The 19584-nt window shown below is 45.7% G+C and overlaps 1 long non-coding RNA gene across 14 annotated transcripts; it reads right to left on the bottom strand.

The window, feature by feature from the left end:
• Nucleotides 1-11625: 11625 nt before the first annotated feature.
• Nucleotides 11626-17062, bottom strand: LOC125512355. 14 transcript variants are annotated; one of them, XR_007285330.1, is made up of 11 exons: nucleotides 16543-17062; nucleotides 15704-16432; nucleotides 15212-15292; nucleotides 14239-14709; nucleotides 13917-14148; nucleotides 13615-13707; nucleotides 13463-13489; nucleotides 13294-13333; nucleotides 12920-13206; nucleotides 12290-12820; nucleotides 11626-12198 (listed from the first exon to the last, which is right to left on the bottom strand). It is a non-coding gene; the product is annotated as an uncharacterized LOC125512355 (long non-coding RNA). The 14 variants fall into 14 exon arrangements; XR_007285322.1 differs by having other exon boundaries at nucleotides 13294-13707; nucleotides 15704-15771; nucleotides 16407-16432; XR_007285319.1 differs by having other exon boundaries at nucleotides 13294-13707; nucleotides 15704-15787; nucleotides 16407-16432.
• Between the last annotated feature and the right edge of the window lie 2522 nt (nucleotides 17063-19584).

Raw genomic sequence — 19584 nt, forward strand, 5'->3', positions numbered from 1 at the left:
TTTATTTCCTTATATCATGATAAATGTTTATTATTCATGCTATAATTGTATTAACCGGAAACATAATACTTGTGTGAATACATAGACAAACAGAGTGTCACTAGTATGCCTCTACTTGACTAGCTCATTAATCGAAGATGGTTATGTTTCCTAACCATAGACATGAGTTGTCATTTGATTAACGGGATCACATCATTAGGAGAAGATGTGATTGACATGACCCATTCCATTAGCTTAGCACCCGATCATTTAGTATGTTGCTATTGCTTTCTTCATGACTTATACATGTTCCTATGACTATGAGATTATGCAACTCCCGATTACCGGAGGAACACTTTGTGTGCTACCAAACGTCACAACGTAACTGGGTGATTATAAAGGTCCTCTACAGGTGTCTCCAAAGGTACATGTTGGGTTGGCGTATTTCAAGATTAGGATTTGTCACTCCGATTGTCGGAGAGGTATCTCTGGGCCCTCTCGGTAATGCACATCACTTAAGCCTTTCAAGCATTGCAACTAATAAGTTAGTTGCGAGATGATGTATTACGAAACGAGTAAAGAGACTTGCCGGTAACGAGATTGAACTAGGTATTGAGATACCGACGATCGAATCTCGGGCAAGTAACATACCGATGACAAAGGGAACAACGTATGTTGTTATGCGATCTGACCGATAAAGATCTTCGTAGAATATGTGGGAGCCAATATGAGCATTCAGGTTCCGCTATTGGTTATTGTCCGGAGACATGTCTCGGTCATGTCTACATTGTTCTCGAACCCGTAGGGTCCGCACGCTTAACGTTACAATGACAGTTTCATTATGAGTTTATATGTTTTGATGTACCGAAGGTTGTTCGGAGTCCCGGATGTGATCACGGACATGACGAGGAGTCTCGAAATGGTTGAGACATAAAGATTGATATATTGGAAGCCTATATTTGGATATCGGAATCGTTCCAGGTGAAATTGGGAATTTACCGGAGTACCGGGGGGTTACCGGAACCCCCCGGGGGTTAATGAGCCTACATGGGCCCTAAGGGAGAAGAGGAGGGCCGCCCAGGGCAGGCCGCGCGCCCCTCCCCCCTAGTCCAAATAGGACAAGGAAGGGGGGCGCCGCCCCCCTTTCCTCTTTCCCTGATATGACCATGTCCATAACTGACACTATTAATCCAGTAGTCGTTCAAGTGGTCAATGATGTTTCCATTGTAGAAGTTACATGCATGCATACTATGCCATTGATAAGGATGCACTCACGTAAAGATGGAAAGAGGGTGTTGAACATGCATGCATTACCCAAGGAGATGTGTATGTGCGTGCATGCATGGATGTATTCCTACACTAGCACGTTTGGTCAATTCTCATTTGGGCCAGAGATTAGGAGGAGCATGTGTATCCACGAGGGAGGAGTCCTGTTCGCTGCTAACAGCCAGGAAGGAGTCCTGGTTGAGTATTACTTCGGTTGGGTACGGCCACCAGAATCAGATCGTTCGAAGAAAATACTAGGAGATTGTATTTCCTATTTCTGTTACACGAGACCACCAAAATTACAGGTGCATGTCTACAGGTTTTTATGGTGGAGATTATTATCCTTGAAGACGCTTGGTTGGGGTCCACCTACAGATTTTACGAGAAGGCATATCAGCAACGAAAAAGAGAGTCCTAGTGTTGTTTAGACAGGTCCAGATTGTTTTCCTTTTGAATTAAGAAGATGAGATAAGTAGGGGTGCGTCCAGCTTGTTGGTCACGCCAAATATAGTACTTTATATATAAAGCCATGAGGCGTCATGTAAGAGAGTAGATTATGTTACGATGAATTAGACACGTGTGTGTTTTTCGGCCGCCGGCCATTATCGAGTTTAGAGAAACCTTGTCAAAAATCTCTGTTGGCGTGTGAGTTCCTGCGACACGACGCGTAGGAGATTACAAGCTGAGCCTATACGGTTCGTCCACGTTATTCCTTCGGATCGAGGGGTTGGCGTGTTGTTTCCGTGGGATTTGCGAGCATCTTCGTAAACCTGCGACGAGTTCTTGCTGCGATGGAGTTTTGTGTCGTGAAAGATCGGGCCAACAACGGAACGACCCTCGTCTCATCTTCGTAAACCTGCGACGAGTTCTTGCTGCGATGGAGTTTTGTGTCGTGAAAGATCGGGCCAACAACGGAACGAACCTCGTCTCGAGGTTCGCTTCTCATCATTCCCCCTTCCCCTTTCCTTCTCCAACAAGGCAAGAGGGGGGAGTCCTACTCCCGGTGGGAGTAGGACTCCTCCAGGCGCACCCCTAGGGGGCCGGCCGCACCCCCCCTCCCTCCTTTATATACGGAGGCAAGGGGGCACCCCAAGACACACAAGTTGATCTTCATGATCGTTCCTTAGCCGTGTGCGGTGCCCCCTTCCACCATATTCCACCTCGGTCATATCGTAGCGAGCTTAGGCGAAGCCCTGCGACGGTAGAACATCAAGATCGTCATCACGCCGTCATGCTGACGGAACTCTTCCCCGACACTTTGCTGGATCGGAGTCCGGGGATTGTCATCGAGCTGAACGTGTGCAAGAACACGGAGGTGCCGTAGTTTCGGTGCTTGATCGGTCGGGCCGTGAAGACGTATGACTATATTAACCGCGTTGTTATAATGCTTCCGCTGTCGGTCTACGAGGGTATGTGGACAACACTCTCCCCTCTCGTTGCTATGCATCACCATGATCTTGCGTGTGCGTAGGAATTTTTTTAAAATTACTACGTTCCCCAACAGATGGGTGTTTCAAAATTAATGACTTTGCTAGGTAGCAAGTTGATGAGATATGTAGTAGTGAGGAATGCTTCATCCCAAAATTTGAGTGGCATAGACGCATTGGCAAGTAGGGCAAGACCTACTTCAACAACATGATGATGTTTTCTCTCTGCAGACCCATTCTGTTGATGAGCATGTGGGCATGGAACATGATGAGAAATGCCAAGTTGCTGAAAAAAAAGAATTTAACTTCCTGTATTCACCCCCCCCCAATCGGTTTGCATAGCAATAATCTTAGTATTCAGTTTTCTCTCAACAAGATTTTTAAAATTGGAGAAAACTTGAAATACTTCAGACCTTTTCTTAAGAAGATAGATCCAAGTAAACTTACTAAAATCATCGATAAAGCTTACATAATATTAGTATCTACCAACTGAAGTGGGAGCTGGTCCCCATACATCTGAGAATACAAGTTGTAGGGGTGCAGTGGAGATGCTAGTAGACACAGGATATGGTAGCTGATGACTTTTAGCTTGTTGACATGGGTCACAAACTGACTCAATACTAACTTCATGGGAGTGAGGAAGTTTATTTTCACTAAGAACACGTTTAACTATAATTGACGAAGGATGACCTAATCTGCTATGCCACTTTGATGATGAAGGCTTGATAGCCGCAAAAACTTGTTTATTCGTTGACGATGATGAAGAAGATATGAGTGGGTAGAGTCCTCCCACACATCTGCCCCTCAGAAGTATTCTCCTTGTGGCCAAGTCCTTGACAAGAAAGAAATAAGGATAAAACTCAATAAGGACATGGTTGTCACGAGTAAATCAATGAACAGATAGAAGGCTTTTTGAAGTTTCAGGAACATGAAGGATTTTGTTTAGATGTAAATTTTTATTAGGGGTTTTAACAATTGAATGACCAATATGATAAACTTGCATACCAGAACCACTCGTGGTGTGCACTTAATCATGTCCGGGATAGTCAGCTTGTCCAGCTCTCCGGTGATGTGGTGCGTCGCGCCGGTGTCTGCATACCAGTTCGTGTCAACCCCGTAGGAGTAGGTGACCATGTTGGCCCCCTTATCCTCAAGCTCATCTTCATCATATCTGTGCCAGCAGTCACGGGCGCCCCCTGGATGGTGCTTGTGACATATCTGACACTCCGGGTAATCACGAGCTTGCTGCTGCCGTTGCTGATGTGGGCGGCCGCGACCACCGCCGCCGCCGCCGTTTCCGCCAGATGGACTTGGGGAGGAGCGCCTGCCTCGGCCACGGCCTCTGCTGTAGCCACGACCGCGCCCCCTGCTGTAGCCGCGCCCGCGTCCTCTGTACGCCATGTTTGCTGACGAGTTGAAGCCGGGATCGACGCTGTCGCCCAGCATCTCCACCCGCTGGTCGAACGCCGCGATCTGGGCGAAGAGATCATCAACCGAGATCGTCGCCTTGACTGCGCCGATAGCCGCCACGACAGCATCGTAGTCTCTGTCGAGACCAGCGAGTACGTAGTCGACCATCTCTGGATCAGAGACAGGGCGACCCGCCACGGCGAGTTCATCCGCCAAGTTCTTCATCTTGGCGATGTAGGAGGTGCTCGACATGGAGCCATTCTTGGTGTTGGTGATGGCAATCCGCAGGTTTGTGATGCGAGATTGGGACTGCGAGGCAAAAATAGTAGTAATAGCAGTCCAAAGATCGAAAGTTGTCTCCTTACTTGTGACTTGGGCGAGAATCTCTTTTGACAGAGAGTTCAAGAGATGACTCAGGACCTGCTAGTCCTTCGAGATCCATTGCGCATACAGAGGGTTTGGCACCTCTGCCATGGTCTTGTCCGCCTGCTGCTGCTGCACTGTCTTCGGTGGCGCAGCGTCGGATCCATCCAGGAGGCCGATGACTTGCGCTCCTCGCAGTCCCGGCATGACCTGGGTCCTCCATAGGATGTAGTTGGTTCTGGTGAGTTTCTCGGCTGGTGGAGCACCAAGGTTGATGACGATGGTGGCCGAGGAAGACATGGTGGTGTGGTGATTGCGATCTGGTGGTGATCGAAGGAGAAACTTTTCTGGCTAGCTACATGAGAAGAGGTTGGCTCTGTATACCATGTCAGGAAGCGTTTCTACTCCCTCGTAAGGGAGACGCGTTGAGTTTATATTGATTGGGCTCAAGGCCATGCTTGGAGTACAAGTTGAGAATCTACCGATCTCTTGGATTCGGTGCTTAAGATGTGCTACGGGATAAGAGAGAGAGTGCTACGGGATAAGAAAGAGAGGTTTAGTTGAAATTACAAAACGTATTACAGATAAACTCTAACATATTTATTACTTCAGTTTATTAGAGATTCATTGCAGCCAACCGCACTGATTAGGAAATGAACATGCGATATCTCCATCTGTATTACGTAGTACGATCTCAAATAGAAAAGAGAATACATGCATGCACACATAGAATATTATTATTATTATTATTATTAAAAATGCGTTTCTTCCACTACTACCAAGTACCAACATAGTCTCCCAACATCATCAACTCTCTTGCCTTGCCTCACTAACAATTTATCACACATCAGTGAGGCCAATTGATACAATTTCAGTTTAACACCGGCGAGCCAGCAGACAATTCAGTTGATACAGTTTCTTTTTTACCAATATAACTGACCAACATGCAGCTTGTACAGGATGGTCGTACTGCCCAACATGCAGCTTGTACAATAGGGACAGTCAAGAGGACCTCCTCAAAGTGCAGCTTTTGTACAGGATGGTCCTCTCGCCCGCTGCATCCAGCCCAAGCACACCACATGCGACGACGCAGCAGCACGCAAGCTGAAAACACACGCGTGACGCAGTGCACGGGACGGCCGGCTGCAACGGCCAGGTGAGCGAGGAAGATGCAGCCGTCGCGCGGTAGTAGCTGTCTTGCAGTTGACGCGGAGACGCATCGACGGGGAGCTTGAGGTAGCTCATCACGTCGACTTCGGCGCTAGCATACCAGAAGCTGAGAAGCGACAGCTCCTGACGACGACGACGCGAGAAGGGCTTGGGACGCCGGCGTCCGGACAGGCGCAAGATTGAGGCGCAGGCGTGCGGGACAGCTCAAGCCACGCGCGACTATCGTACTCCTATTACCCGCTCCCCCGCCGCCTTCTCCACCGGTGCCGTCGTCACCAGCCACCTCGCCGTTCTCCCTTCCTCAAGAAGCTGCTCCATGCCGCGCATGCGGAGAGAACCGCACCCAACGGCGGCGCTGTGGATCTCTAAGGCGTCCATGGCTGTCCCCATTACGACCGGAGAAAGGAGCAACCATAGTAGAATTACGAAAACATTAACGCCCACACGTGTGGGCGTCTGGCAACTTACCCACATGTATGAATCCTCGTCCAACCAATTTTGCACGAATCTTGACGCGTTCTAACAGTTTTTGTGTGCCACGTAGGACTAAGCTGGTGTGTGAGCATTCATCCGGTCGTTCACACGTTCTTTTTTCACCACACGGGGGGCTGGTGTGTGGGCGTTTAGCAATTCACCCACACACTAGTTTTACGCACACAGAAGGGGCTGGTGTGTGGGCGTTTAGCAATTCGCCCACACACTAGTTTTACGCACACAGAGGGGGCTGGTGTGTGGGCGTTTAGCAATTCGCCCACACGCCCGTCTCCTGGCCCACACCCAAAACTGACAGTTGCCATGTGTTTCTGCAGGTACATGGCAACTGCCCTAGCTTTGCTTGTAAGCATATGACAATTCTTTTTTCCCGAGTTGCCATGTGTTTTTGCATGGTACATGGCAACTGCTGTAGCGTGCACGTAAGCAGATGACAACTCTTTCTTTTACATGGCAACTGCCCTAGCGTTTTTGTGAGCACATGGCAACTCTCTCTTTTACCCGAACATGTTTTCTTGCCATGCCTTTTTTAGTGCTACATGGCAACTGCGTAGTGTTTTAGTGGGTGGCAACTCCTAAAGTTTTGAAATCATGGCAACTGCAGTAGATCAGACCATACATGGCAACTGTAGTTGTCCGACATGGCAACCGAAGTTCAGCGACATGGCAACTGTAGTTAAACGGATATGGACGAGGGTCTGAACCATGGCAACTGCGAGACGCGCGGTGACTGTCACCCGGGCGTGCGGGGCCACGAGGTACGAGGCCTGGCGTACGGAACGTGTGGGCGTTATCTATTTAGCCCACACGCACGCGTGTGAGAGGGATCGGGAGGGGAAAAAAAGTGTGTGGCATTACTTTTTTTGCCCACACGTGGGTGTGTGGGCTGTTCCTTTTATACACCACACAAAATGTATGGGCAGCTCCTAACGTCCACATATGTGGCACTTATCAGCATCCTAAAATTAATGTATGAGGTGAGACACGAAAGAAGACCCGAGGCAGTACGGGCAGGAAGACGACCTATTTATAACCCCACACCATAGCATGATACGTACTTGTGCAGGGCATAGGCGGCAGCGGTAAGCGGCAGGATTTCTAGAGCGAGGGACGACCGAACTCTTGAATAATCGGTAAAAGCGGCGCCGTTCATCTAGATAAGACCGTTGACGCGGCACCGCTGCCTGTCTTGTCGGAAGAGCACGGCCCAGATAGAGGTGTAAGCCCACTCGAACACGTGTCCTGGAAAAATCCTCGGAAGGCGAAGTCAACGGGATACGCTGGCCCACGGACAATCAAATTCGCTAGGCACACCAACATAGCCGGTACATACGTTAAGAAAATTTTCAACAGCGATCTACGTCCACCAGGTAACTCTACACAGTAAGAACCCAAAATAATACACGCGTCGGTAAGCTGAGAACCAAGAAGTCCTTTTCAAACAATTGGGTAAACCTGGGAGCGTAAACTTTGTTAGATATAGTGGCTTGGGTATACTTTAAAACAATTTGAGCATTCAAAAAAATAAAATTTACGGGATTTGAAAACAATATGCGAATTTGTAAAAAAGTTCATCAATTTCAGGAGTTTAAGAAAAAAGGAAAATGAAGAATAATTAAAAGAAAAGAAGAAGGAAAGAAAAGAAAAAAGAAAAGAAGAAAAAAGGAAGCAAGTGAACACAACGCATGTGGTGTCCTGGTGGTTTGTTGCTTCCATCAGTAACAAGGGGTCTTGTGTCACCTTGCGTGTAACTTTTTTGTTTTTTTTTAAAAGAAGCTATTGCGAACCGGTCCAGTGGGTAGCAGGGTGTGCACCCTTTGGAATTTTTGTTTTTGTACGAAATTTATTTAAAGCGGGCTGTCCCACTAGCTAGACGAATTCCCATTGACATTTGCTACGTCAGCATTTTTATGCCTCTAACGATGACAGGGTTTGATTTACACAGGGATTGCATAGTTCATGGTGCAATCGATCGGGATTTCGACGTCGGGGTTTGTTTTTAAAATTTTAAAATGGACTTTTGCCATGCTGAATTGGTTCCCTTCCCTTTGTGTGGATTCACGATCGATGTGACCAAGTGGACGTTATGTATAGTCGTACCTGCTACGGAGTTAATTAGTGGCTGCGCCAGCTGTAGATGCCCTCATTAGTTACACTTTTAAATGTAGAACTGCAGACTCGATTGGATTGGATCCAATCCAAGTCGTAGCCTAGCCCCAGCAAAGTCTTCTGTTCCTATCATAATCTCGATTGAAAATTTTGGATTCAGATTCAGACTTCTTTTTTTCGGGTGAGATTCAGACCTTACAACATGTAGCTCCTTGCATATCGTGCCTTCACTCAAGACCCGGGAAACATGACCTGATTTCAAATTCCTGCACATGTAGCTAGTACTTTTATGATTCATATCTTGCTTTCTTATATTAAAATTTTCAGAGTATTTATCGATCTTCTTGAAAAGTGTTTAAAAACTTCCCATAGGTGCATTTATAACTATGGTGCCACACGTGAAGCTAAGCTTTCCAAACTCGGGAGTCACATAGGATGAAATTTAATCAATGTTTTAAATAGCGGGCTATGAAAAATAGCGTCGGGCCTGCAAATCAGCTATATCGGACTATAGAGGGCTATTTTTGAAGGCGACCATTTAACGGCACCCTGCTGAAAAGGCTATAGCGGGCTATAACGGAGCTATAGCTGGCTATTTAAAACTACTAGATGACCCGTTGCGCCAATGGCGCAAAGGCCGAGTGTAAGCCAAGTAGTGAAAGAGTGAGCATATATCTCTTTTATCATGGCTGTCTTAAAAGAATACTACACGGCAGTCTAAGCAGCAAATTACCGATAGTTAAATGCACAAGATGGTCTTAGGGGATTACATAAGATCCAAAAGTATGATAAACATAGAAGTTTTGATAGGCATTTATACTAATATTAAGTTATATAACAAGGAGCTCTTGCAACTTGCTTATATTGAGTAGACGATCAGGCGCGGTCCCTTGGAAGTGCATTTGAAGCTGAAAGCATATGCTTGCCTTTTTTCATTTGTGCCTCACGGAATAAGTCGCTCCAACCTTTAGTGATGGTGGCCCTTTTGTCAACACCCTTGATAAAGCGTGTTGTGACAGCGGTAGTTCTATCTCCAGTAGTGATTGGCAGTTCACCATGGTCAACATACATGTGTGGGAAAAGGGAACCAGTAGAAAAGGGAATGCTAACGTACTGAAAATAACAGTAAAGGTTAGTTATTGTATGAATAGGACAGAGCAACTACAAAGGATTACCATTCTTTTGCCGTGTGTTGCAAATGTCTCTGTCATGTGGCACACATAGTAGCGATCAGGCGTGGTGGTGCTGCAGATGATCTTTCGCAGTCTACAAACATTATGGTTGTAGAGCGTAACTGTGTTGCCCCACACAATGTGGTGACTAAACTCATCTAAGTAGTGGATGCAAGGCTCACCTATGTTAAATTATATAAAGTTATATCGTTTAGTAGTTGTTGCGAGAGTTGTTGGAATGAGAAGAGTAATGTAGCCCTTATCATGGAGAATGTACTTTCCAGGCTTTATATGGATTTTCTTGCCTTTGAACTTTCGGATTGAGCTTGCTTTGCGTGGGCGACGAATATACTCGAAAGCCGGCATGACTCATTGCGCCAATGGCGCAAAAAGCATCGGTCAGACGAGTCTTCAAACCATGTGTATGTGCTAGTTTAAGGGATATACTTTTATCTCATTATATGGTATCATGACAGATGAAAAGGAAGTAATGAGATTACTGATAATAGCATACATTGGTTTGACAAAGCAAGTTGTAGTAGGATTAGTCTAAAGACATAAAAAATTGAACACTGATTAGATCATAAGCAAATAGAAACTTAGTGCTGATACATAGTGTTTTAAGAGAACCTAGTGCTGATCTGCAACAGAGGGAAAAACATCCAACAGACACAAGAAGATATTTCTTTCTGCACTGCTGCCCCAAAAGCACACTTCATGATGGTCTTACCAGCAAACAACCAATAGTCATACGTACAGGATGATCTTAGGTGGCTTACATACGATCCAAAAGGATGCTAAATATAGAAGTCTTGGTAGGTGCTTATACTAATATTGAGTTATAAAGCAAAGGGCTTTTGCGATCTGCTTATATAGGATAGGATAGACAATCATGTGCAACCCCTTTGATGTGCACTTGAAGGCGAAGGCATAGGCATGGCCTTTCTTCATCTTTGCCTTACAAAAAAGCTGCTCCAGTTTTTAGTGATAGTAGCCCTGTTGTCAACACCCTTTATAAAACGGGATGTGACACTGGTAGTTCCGTGTCTCCAGTGCTTATTGGCAGCTCACCATGATCAGCATCCATGTGTGGGAAGAGGCTGTTCTTAGAAAAGTGTGTCCTAAAATACTACAGATGAGGATAAAGGTTATTCAGCATGTGATTTGTCAGCATATTATTGTATAAGACATAACAAAGTATCTGTGAGAGATTACCATCCTTTTGCCCAAGAAAGAGCATCGCCTTTCTCCCAACAAAAATGAAAAGGTAAAAAAAAAAGACATCTTGCGACACCATTAGGTTTCAAGGCCCTCGATATAACATGTTGATACTGGGTTTTTCTTTAGAAAAAATCTTATCCCCACATTCCAATTCCCACGAATCATTCAAGTAATCTCGGACTCATAAAATTAGAAATGTTGAGATAATAAAAATAGCAGAGTAACACAACACTTGCAGGGTGAAGAGGAGCTCATCTAGAGCTTAGGCCCTCTGCCCGCCATGTAGGCGCCGGAGATGAGTCTTGACACCGCTCTGAATAAAATGTAGGGCGACAAGCAAAGGGTAGGTCTCTAGCATGAGGACAAGCAGAGAGCACGAGCAAGGGATCACACCTGCTGCAAATTCCATCATAAAAGGCGACCCTCTACTCAGTTTCTTTAGATACAGGTTCTGATCAAAGTTAATACGCAGACCATCTGAAACCATTAGTTTCAGCCTACTCGAATTACAAAATTGACACATGAATAATACCTCTCACAAATATATATGCATTAGTCAGATCCACCGACTAAGAAATTTACAAAACTCTCAAACATAAGACCGCATCTGGTCTTGTAACTTGCTCTCATTATGGAAGCTAAAACATCAAAATGTATATAGAATGTGTCTATATCTGTAGCATTACTCAATCGGAATACTCTGCTTATATGATTGGTCCCTTTTGCGCTATGTTTTTGGGAAAGGATTGGTCGTGGCTCTTCAAGCCGCTCTCTCGCCCTTGTCAATCGGGAACAGCCCACCCTCATCCATTCATTCACGTAGTCCTCAAATAAACCCACCCTCAGTTTGCTGACCCTACAGGCTGACGACCCCACCCTTCATACTCCCTTGAAGCGGCAGCGAATGTGAAAATTAGCGGACAGTTGACCAGCCGCCACCAGACAAAATTTCACTGTTGTAACTTTATCGGGCGGTCAAAAATGTCTGGCGCGCGCAACGCCCTCAGAACGGCGGGTAGTCTACGACGATTTATATGTTCGATGTACCAAAGTTGCAAACGAGCATGAGTTGACCAGTCATTGGGGGCAGACACCACACATGAAAACATAATCCAATCAACATACGTGGATTTCGACAAACCAAAACCTAACCTCCTTTTATTTTTTCCACACAAACCTACCAGGACTCCTAGATCGACATTGAACCCACCGCAACACACTGGCGCAAACTTGTACGCCACTAATCTTAACACAAACACCTTTTTTAGTCTAGGATTTCACCGCTGAGTTCAGCGGTTACTAAGGGTAACAGCTTTAAGCATCTTCGGAACACATCAGTCCTCAACTCTTGCTCGCTTTGCTGCGCGTCTCTCACCATCGACGCCGCTGATGGATCCATCAGCAACCTTGGTCCTTAACTCGGAGTAGCTTCCTGTCTCGGACCAGTTATCACCGCCGGCGTAGCTCTGATTTTCTGGATCATAGGTACCCACCTCTTCCACGGTTGAAGAACGGGACTGGACTTGTGACTCATCTTCGCAACCTTCATCTGCCATCGATACACCATCAGCCCTCCCGTACACGGTATCCTGCATTCAGGAGTGGATAGTTTATAGATCTGTACCCTTTGGGTTGCAAATGAGCAAGGGGAAGGGCAGTCAAAACAAGAGTGGCACGTACCTCAATCACCGACCTGCACGAAAGCCGCATGCCCTGGAGCACTGCCGCCAGCGACATGATCATCAGATTGCAAGAACTGAAGATGCAGGTAGTGCTCATCGCTGACTGCAAGGGCAGTCGATCTAGAGCTGGAAGACACATGGCTAACAGAGCCCCCGCCTGAATCAGGTGTAGACATCCCTTGTTTGGCTGAATTTTGTCTTCCAATGCAATCACATTCCATCTCGCATGGCGGCTATCGGTGTCAGTTTATCCATTGCTATCTTCAAGATGTCCATTGCACACTCATAGTCATAGGCCTCTGTATTTGCGTCTCCAGCCTCACCACTTCGAGTGCATGTGTGTGAAGATTTGAGTGCCTAAAGGTTATTGAATTCACTGAAATGCTATCCTTCTGAAGGTGTGATAAGTGGGTTGACAATACATCTCTTGCATCCTTAAGTGGGTTGACAATACATCTCTTGCATCCTTTGTCCAACGTTTCAGAATATGTTTTGCTGGTATCTGGTATATGCCGAGGAAATCAAGGACCTACAAAACCCATAGCTGGTATTCTTAATTGTCTCATTTAACAAAAAAGAAATAGTTCTTGCAAGGAATGTGTTATCATCAGAATGAAATCTTTGTTACCTTAACTGCATGGCAGCAGAGCAAGAATGTGTGCTCGAAATTAGCACACTCACATATCAGTTCCCTCCCTTCCTCAACAACTTCCACTTTGTACACACCCCGCACCACTTTTCATGTTTCTCTGGATGGTATCGTCGCACGAAATAGATTTTCCCTTTACTGACCTCCTCTACTTTGTACTGCCCTGCTTCATACATAATTTCGCCAAACTTTTCAAACATGGCTCGTGTGTACATATCGCTAGCATGCAACTCCAGTGGTGTGTTCATTTTCATTACGGGGGCTAGCTGCAAGTATAGAGGACGCATTAGTTTCATGATACAACAGCAGGAAGTGAGGATATAGGAACAACATATGTTATTTCAAAAACTTACTATCTTTGTACGTCTCTCTTCATAGTTCTCACTTGCTTCCCTATCAAAAAGAAGTTGCATGTACAACAGTGTGTCAAACTTATTCATTTCTCTTTTCATTGACGCTAAATGTTATGTCCGATACACCGGCCAATTTGGTATGTGATGGTCCATTGAAAACAGCGCTTACCGAGCAGGAGCAGCCACATAGTATCTCCTGCATGCATTTATCCTTTCAACATTAAGCCTGCTCTTGCCGTACGTTATTCCAAACCCAGTGTCCCTAGAATACAGATTGTAATAGACATATGCTTCTCCAAGTGAATTAAAGTGGCTTCCTACCGCAGGAACTACATATCTTCTAAATGTTTTTTCAAGGCACTCATTCTGCCAGCACATGGGGGACGTTCATCAGGTGCATGCCCAACACGCACCCTGCATAATTTAGAAATATGTAATTGAGAAACGTGTTTCAATAAGTATATTCAGAAAATACAAAAAAATTGCACTTAAACTATGATTGCCTGCCATGTTTACCGCGAACCACAACATAGATCAATATGGTTCAGAGAATAAAAATATTATATAGTTCACTCAAATTTAAGGTATGCTCGAACTACAAATACAGTGCCACATCCGTATACCTCTTGGTCCAGCCAGGCGGCTGAGGATCGTCCTTGCCCATCGATTGCTCTGAGTTCGGCGTCGACAGGGCCATCCCATTGCAAGCGATGTTCAAATATAGTTGTACTGTCAGGTGTCGGCGCCGCATCGCCCACATCACAAATGCTGGATTCGGCGGGCGTGTGTACCACAGCTTGCTTGGCTTCACTGCGCAGTAAAGAGCCGCCGGCGGCGAGATCCAGCAAGGGAAACCTGTGGAAAAGATGCAAGCACACTAATAAGCTTCCTATATAGTTACAGCGGCCGACACCGGAAATAAAAAGGGGTTGCAGCAAAACATACCTGTGAACCGGATCTGCTAGGAACTCGAATCCGTCGCCTCCCGCCGCCGCCATCACCATAGCTCCGAGCTTCTCGCCTCGTGCGGTGCCCGAATGGATAGATTTGCCTTTTTTTCTCAGCGTCGCCGGCAAGGTTGGATCCACAATGTTGTGCACCCTTATCTGTTTATTAGGAAGACGACGTTTGCGCGCCAGGCCGCAACTGATGGTAGTCGCTGTGTACCGCGAGAAGAGATTTGTACCAACGGAACATGTGCATGATGGACTGCTAACCCACCGTCATCTCACACGAAGCTGGCTCCGTATGCCACTGTAGGATTGGGCATATCCATCGTGTCTCTATACGATCGCATTTAGTGCAAGGTAGAACGTGTCGCTGTCCCATTGGTACCCGAACCGGGAGCAGGCAAGCTCGTCCATGCCATCGCCGCTCTCGCACAATATGCCTTCTTTGTCTTCTGTGCTGCTTCACCTAATAAAAATATGTAATTTCAGTCCAGATTAATTTCATGGGGCACTGAATCATTTAAGGAAACTTTCAGGAAGAGAAGACACATATTCCAGTTCAGCTTCTTCTTCCTATAATGTTATTATTTCGAAAGTGTGTTCCTGATCAACAAAACAGTAATCATATGTTATAGTACATGGCAGTGCCAGAGTTCCAAAAGAAAAACACATACATCCCATTATCGTGCAAATCCTACAATGGAAAAAATGTATTCAGTAGCATGTTTCTGACAGCATAAGCATTTCTGACATGTTTTTATTTGGAAGCAGATGTAGCAGAAGGTAATTAACTGAAGAAGTATGAAAAAAAGGTGTGATTACGCATTCCAAGACTAAAAGGTAATTAACTGAAGAAGTACGAAAAAAGGAAACTACCACAACAAAAAAGAGAACTAATATCAGAATGATCCCTACCCCTCCAACACTGAAGGCTTCGTTGTATTATGCAGAGCAAACTGGACACTCACCCTTCTGATAATAGAGACTATCCTCTAGGAGGCACTCCGCTTTGGAAGTGGCACTGATGTATGGAAGAGAAGTGCAATGATCTGCAGCAGAAAATGCACAGGATAAATAAAATTTTATGAGCTCAATTTCATTGTATAGAGAATATTTTTAACTGTTCAGTTATATATAACTATAAACCAGTCACACTAATTATAATCGTTCATATTAGCAATCTACACCTAGAAAAAAATTAAACCCCATCATTATTGTCCAAACCCATTGGTTCCTCATTTGATTTTTAAGATCAAAGCATGGAATGATTATTCTTCATATTAGTATATGATAGCACCAAGCCAATAAACAATTTAAGAAACCATCATCTTCTCCAGACCCATAGCTTCCTTCTCTTACTTTGAAAATTAAATCATGGATTACAACCATCATTGTCTGAACCCAACATGTACAGTACAAAAAAATTAAGGAGATGATAAGAGGCAGGGAAGAGATATCACCATTGCAAGGCACCATCTTGAGCTCAGTGATGGCATCAATGTCACGTGCTCCTTGCTGAGGTTATAAACTGTCAACCAAATAAACTAAATGCTACATGTTACTGCACTTAATCACATTTGAGTGCCAAAAGACAGTTGAAACCAATTTAAAAACTGAATACAAAAGGGAACTAAAATCAATTGAAAAATGACATTTTGGAGAAGGTAGTTAGATTAACGATACTTGCTACTGAACCATGAGACCTGCTATGAAATCAAGGGTGTGAATTGTCTCATTTCGTACATTCAGGCCATTGAGCATTGCAAAAAAAAAAAACTTGATTTATCGAGCAAAACATGGGGGGTGGGGGGGGGGGGGGGGGTAGTTTTGGAATCCAGCCGCTTGCATCCCTGATCCTCATGTTGTTATTTACAGATGTAATTCACACTATTCAGTACCCGTCCAAACTTTCAGCTCCAACAGAACAACCAGATCACCCTGCATCATTGGCCAAACTGCATGCTTGCAACTGAAAATTTGAGTTCCTCAAACAAAAGGAATCATCCAAGAGTGATCAATCGAAGAATGGTGTACTCTTATAGACAGAAGAAATGCATGGCTAAAAAAAGAAAGAACTAAGAACGCAATAGAACAGCTAAATAGTAATTAAGTATGCACATGTATACTTGCAATCTAGGCAGATTAGGGGGAGAGAGAGCTCACCTTGTTCTTAGTCTTCCTCTTGTATTCTTCATCCGATATGCACACATAAATCAAAAAATTAAAATCGCATTATCAACGAACCAGGGAAATCAAAAGGCAAAAAATAGGGTAATAGCAGAAAGGAAGGAGGACGAACCTGCGTGCGTGTGGGTTGTACAGAGGTAGCTCTGCTATAGTGCGGTGTGGAAGACGACGAGCCAGCGGCACTCCTTCCGGTGGTCCTCTGCTGTCGGCCGTCGACCCCCTCTCCTCTTTCCTCTCTCTTTCTCCCTCCTCTCATGTTCTTCCTTCTCTCTCTCCCTCTCATCTTCTCTATCCCGCAGATCAAATCGAGCGGCGCCGCCACCGCCCTTTGTCTGCAGGTCGTCACGCTCCTTCCGGTCACCCTCTCTCATCCGCCATCACACCTCGCTCTCCTCTTTCCTCTATCTTTCTCCCTCCTCTCATTCCTTGTCTCTCTCCCTCTCTCATCTTTTCTCTTCAGCAGATCGGATCGAGCACCGCCGTTCTTTGCCGCCGCTGGAGAGGGCATTGAAGAGGAGGAAGAGGCGGCACGGTGGAGAGCAGGGCAGAAGGGGAGGAGGCGGCGGCGCCGTGGAGAGGGAGGGGAGGGGGCGGCTAGGGTTGGAGGGGAGGGGATTGGGTGTGCGTGTGGCTCGGGGCGGACGAGGGAGGGAGGAGCGAGGGGCGCGATGCCGTTTTCTACCTCGCACGGTGCGGTGTTTTTTCTGCTCGCGTGGTGCGCTGCAACCCCACACGCGGGCACGGTGCGGTGGTCTTTTTTCCTTCGCGTGGTACCGTGCGCTCGAGGCCTTCGTAGTGACTACCACTCTAGAAGGCTTTATATGTTAGATGAATTTAACACACTTGCCTCAGCCAGAACCACAACGGTTCTAGAAGAGCAGAACTCTTGGTCCCTTTGAGACACGACAACTGGAACATGTCTTCCAATTGAAACGAGTACAAGTAGTTTTTGAAATGAGTGAAATCAGTTGTTTGAAATGAGTGATTTCCTTCTTAAATTTGAGATAGTTGCTTCCTTTTGGATCCGACTAGTTTAACCAACTACTTTGGTTTGCATCCAATTAAAACTCAATAAGATGCCCCCTAGATTATGAAATCATTGCAAGTGAGTTTTATCCCAAAATCGTTTCACTTGTTTACAAAACCCTAGAACTATTTTTTTTGAAATCCTAAGCTTATGATTTTGTCGAAACCCTAAAATATTTCTTCTTTTTAAAAACCTGAAAACATATGGTATTGTCAAAACCCTAAAGTTTTTTGAAACAAAAAATTATTATAAATATTTTTTTATCTTTTCTCCCACTTCGAAAAAACAAATGTTTGAAAGTACTTATGTTTCTAAACCTCTTTCAAAAAGGTCGATAATGTGTTATTCATAGCACATGAATCTTTTGAGTCAAGGAATCTAAAAGAATTACACATGTTATAATTTCTTATTTCAAACCTCTAGAAGAGAAAAAAAACTGCCATAGCCATGCTCAAATATTTCAACTAAATCGCAGAAATATGGCTCGAATAAAATTTGGCAAAGGCACTTAACTAAAAACCCTTAAATGAATCCAAAGAAGAGTTAGAAGAATAGGTTTAGGGTTTCCCGTAGGGCAAAGCCTCTCCATGTCCTTCAATATATAATGATCAGCACATACAATTAGATACGTACAAAATACATGTACATGTCACGCTAGACCTATTTTACACCCTCCCTCAATCTAAACTTCTACTCTGTACAAGGTTTAGATTGGTACTAAAATGGTCTAGCATCTGTCGAGTGGCTGGTTTAGTGAACACATCAGCCAGCTGATCATTTGAAGAAATAAACCTGACCTCAAGCGCTCCAGAAGCAACACGCTCATGCACAAAATGGAAATCGATCACAATGTGCTTGGTGCGTGCATGGAAAACTGGGTTGGCAGTCAGGTATGTAGCTCCTAAATTATCACACCATAGAACAGGGACTCGCTGCCGTGAAACACCAAGCTCATTTAGCAGTGACTCTAACCAAATGGCTTCAACAGCTCCATTTGCCAATGCCTTGTACTCGGCCTCGGTACTGGATCGCGACACTGTCGGCTGTTTCTTAGAACTCCAGAAAATGAGATTCAGACCAACAAAGTTGGCAAAGCCTCCTGTGGATCGGCGATCATCAGGGCACCCTGCCCAATCTGCATCAGTAAAAATGCTAATGCTTGTGGAGGCAGCTTTCCGAAACTTTAGTCCTGTGTGTAATGTTCCTTTTACATAGTGCAGAATACGCTTGCCCGCTTCCCAATGAACATCAGTGGGTTGTGAAAGGAACTGACATACCTTATGTTGGGGAACGTAGCAATAATTCAAAATTTTCCTACGTGTCACCAAGATCAATCTATGGAGTCATCTAGCAACGAGGGAGGAGTGGATCTACATACCCTTGTAGATCGCTAAGCGGAAGCGTTCAAGTGAACGGGGTTGATGGAGTCGTACTCGTCGTGATCCAAATCACCGATGACCAAGTGCCGAACGGACGGCACCTCCGCGTTCAACACACGTACAGTCCGGTGACGTCTCCCACGTCTTGATCCAGCAAGGAGAGAGGGAGAGATTGAGGAAGACTCCATCCAACAGCAGCACAACGGCGTGGTGGTGATGGAGGAGCGTGGCAATCCTGCAGGGCTTCGCCAAGCACCGCAAGATATGAGGAGAAAGAGAGGGAGGGCTGCACCAACAGGCAGAGATCAGATCGCGTGTGTTATGGGCAGCCCCAGGCCTCACTATATATACGGGAGAGGGAGGAGGGTGCGCCCCCTCTATGGTTCCCACCCCTAGGGGGGGGGCAGCCCTAGATGGGAAAGGGGAGGCGGCCAAGAGGGGGAGAAGGGGGGCGCCCCCTAGGGTGGGCCTTAGGGCCCATCTAAGCCTAGGGTTTCCCCTTCTCCTCCTTTGCTGCGCCTTGGGCCTTGTGGGAGGCGCACCAGCCCATTCAGGGGCTGGTCCCTCACCACTCTTGGCCCACGCAAGCCTCCGGGACTGGTGGCCCCACTTGGTGGACCCCCGGGACCCTCCCGGTGGTCCCGGTACGTTACCGATAAACCCCGAAACTTTTCCGGTGACCAAAACAGGACTTCCCATATATAAATCTTTACCTCCGGAACTCCCCGTGACGTCCGGGATCTCATCC

This window comes from Triticum urartu, chromosome 6 (genome assembly GCF_003073215.2).
Source record: "Triticum urartu cultivar G1812 chromosome 6, Tu2.1, whole genome shotgun sequence".
NCBI lineage: Eukaryota > Viridiplantae > Streptophyta > Magnoliopsida > Poales > Poaceae > Triticum > Triticum urartu.